Consider the following 3,330-nt stretch of genomic DNA (forward strand, 5'->3'; position numbering starts at 1 on the left):
TGCTGAACCAAGGGAGAACACAGGGTGTGAAGGATCACTCCACAGTGCACCAATCAGTCAGTAACAGAGTCCATATGAGCAGTTTATCAAACAGCTGCATCTTCACCTCTTTTCCTACAGTCCACTCACTGAAGTACCCGTTTTACCCCTAAACCAATGACTGAATATCTGTCATGTCTATCATTTTTCTTGAATAACATTCAAACTAATAATGATATCAGCATCATTCCAAATCCCAGCAGTAGGTTTTCATGGTCAAGCAATCACATTTTGAGGGTCAAACTATCATGGGGATATTGCTTTTATGGCATTATGAGGAAACTGAGTTGCCCTTGGTGGAGGTTGCACTCTCTGAGTGCTGTCTAGTTTATAATATATTATAGTAGTTTTTAATTAAAGTTCCAACTGCATATAAAGGCTGCTATTTTCCCTTTTTGCTCTTTAATTAGACAATAAGAACAAGGCTGTAAAGACCATTTATCCTAAACTTCAGTTTTGTTTTTCAGTACTTTATCCCAAGTAATGCTAAGCATCAATTTCACCTTTCCTCTAAAATTAGTATACAGTATTTTATTGGTACTTGATTCATTTCCATGCAAATTCTCAGTCATCCAGAGTATGCTGAAAAAACTTAGAAGAAAGCATCTGGACGTTGTTTTAGTTAGAAGACATTTCACCTCTCATCCAAGAGGCTTCATCACTTCTGGCTAGTGGTGAGCAGGAGGTATTTTTCCCACTGGGCGGTGTTTCAGTCCTTTGATGGCCAACATTGTCCATCGATGTGAAACTTAAAGCCCAGTATCGGTGAGCGTCGTTACCTGTATTTGAACCCTCACATGTGTACAAACACATATTGTTCTGGTGTGAATTAGGGTGGGCATGTTTGGACAGAGATCTCAAAACAGAATTGTAGATGGATGGCAAGTTGTGTCTTAGTCCACCACCCCTATTTAGTGAGGGGTGTTCTATTTTTATAAAAATAGCTTCCTTAACTCCTCTCTCAAACCAGCAATGTTCTTTGGAGAGGATCTGGACTTCACTGTCCTCAAAAGAATGTCCTTTGTCCTTCAGGTGGAGGTGGACTGCTGACTCTGGTCCACTGGAGTTGGCCCTCCTGTGTTGGGCCATGCACTTGTGCAGCAGCTGTTTTGTTTCCCCAGTGTAGAAGTCGTTACACTCCTGGCTACATGTAATTGCATACACATCACTCTGTTTATGTCTGGGTGTTTTGTCCTTCGGGTGGACCAGTCTTTGCCGCAGGGTGTTCCCTGGCTTAAAGTTGACTGGGATATTGTGGTTGCAGAAAATCCTTTTCAGCTCCTCTGATAAACCAGCTAAGCTTTCATTCAACTCAAGCTTTTTTTTTTCCAATTTTGAATTATGGCGTGATATTTGTCCCATAGCCTTATGGAAGCACATTGCACATGCACATTGAGAGCCATTCCTTGTGTACCTGACCAATAAAGCATATTCTGATTCTGAAAAATTTACATTACTATGACAACTGGTGCAGCAGTGTATAGTTGTACAGTAACTAAGTAATCAATAGTCAGACTTTATTAAATAAAATATAGAAAAGATATCAAATACTGATTGGACTAGACTTGACTTCAGCATTGCTAATATTGATTGTGAACTTTGGGTCATGCTTCCATGTTCTGGACATCTGTCTGACACGTCACTGTAACAGAAGGAAAAAGCAGCTGATAGAGAAAAACAGTACCAACACATTGGAAACATATTACCCATTGATTTTACAAAAACACATACACAGAGTCATTTTATTCTATCCTTGAGGAATGAGGAAAAGGACATCCTGTGGTGCTTCCTGTAAAGCTGGAGACTCCCACCCCGCAACAACAGGAATGGGCAAATCAGCCTGCTGTTCACCACCTAACAACTCACTATAATCGATGGATGGATAGATAGATAGATAGATAGATAGATGGTAATATGATATACATTAATGTGAACTGTGCCATTCTGCATAATGAGGACCTTTACTTTTGGTACTTTAGGTATATTTTATGCTAATACTTTTGTACTTTTACTTAAGTAGCAATGCAGGACTTTTACATGTAACAGAGTTAAAATGTTATTGGAATCAAGTGGTTCATGTGTTGCACAGTTTGTTAAGCTTGGTATTGATAAGTCTGTTGCCAATTCAGTTACCTGACTTCAGTCAAGGTTGCCACCTCCAGCAGTGATGCAATATGTGCTGTTATAGTTAGGGCTGGTTCTGGTGACCCTGAGCCTTCCCTTAGTTATGCTGCTATAGGCCTAGGCTGCTGGGCACCACCCATGCATCTCTGAGTTCCTTTGCTCTCGTCTTTTATCCCCCTCCATGCATCTATATATCACCACTACATGTCATTAACTTTGTGTCCTCGCTCTCCCCATACCTTTCTGCGGGTAGCCTGGGCTCTGGAGCTCTACGTCTCTGATGAATGAGTCTTTTCTTTTCTCTCTCCTCTATCCATTCAACCCAACCAGTCGAGGCAGAAGGCCGCCCACCAAGAGCCGGGGTCTGTCAGAGGTTTTTCCATTAAGGGAGTTTTTCCTCCCCACTGTCGCCAAGTGCTGCTCAAGGGAGATTTATTGGGTTTGTCCTCTACAATAATACTAATGGAAACATCTAGACCTTACTTTGTAAAGTGTCCTGAGATGACTTTTGTTGTGATTTGGCATTATACCAATAAAGCTGAATTGAACTGAATTAAAGTAGCATTTACTATGTCTGTGAAGGGAGTTAAACACTGACATACGTACCTGTTAAATCCGAGAATAGTATTTTTCTTTTGCTGAAGTGGTTCTACATAAAGGTGCAGCTCAATAAATTAGAGTATTGTGGAAAAGTCTATTTATTTCAGTAATTCAACTCAAATAATGAAACTCGTGTATTATATAAATTCAGTACACACACAGACTGAAGTGGTTTAAGCCGTTGGGTCTTTTAATTGTGATGATTTTGGCCCACATTTAACAAAAACCCACCAATTCACAATCTCAATAAATTAGAATACCTCATAAGACCTATAAAAAACATTTTTAGTGAATTGTTGGCCTTCTGGAAAGTATGTTCATTTACTGTATATGTACTCAGTACTTGGTAGGGGCTCCTTTTGCTTTAATTACTGCCTCAATTCGGCGTGGCATGGAGGTGGTCAGTCTGTGGCACTGCTGAGGTGGTATGGAAGCCCAGGTTTCTTTGACAGTGGCCTTCAGCTCATCTGCATTATTTTGTTTTTCATTTCTCATTTTCCTCTTGATAGTACCCCATAAATTCTCTATGGGGTTCAGGTCTGGTGAGTTTTCTGGCCAGTCAAGCAC

Source organism: Monopterus albus, unplaced genomic scaffold, assembly GCF_001952655.1.
Source record: "Monopterus albus unplaced genomic scaffold, M_albus_1.0 scaffold117.1, whole genome shotgun sequence".
Taxonomy (NCBI): domain Eukaryota; kingdom Metazoa; phylum Chordata; class Actinopteri; order Synbranchiformes; family Synbranchidae; genus Monopterus; species Monopterus albus.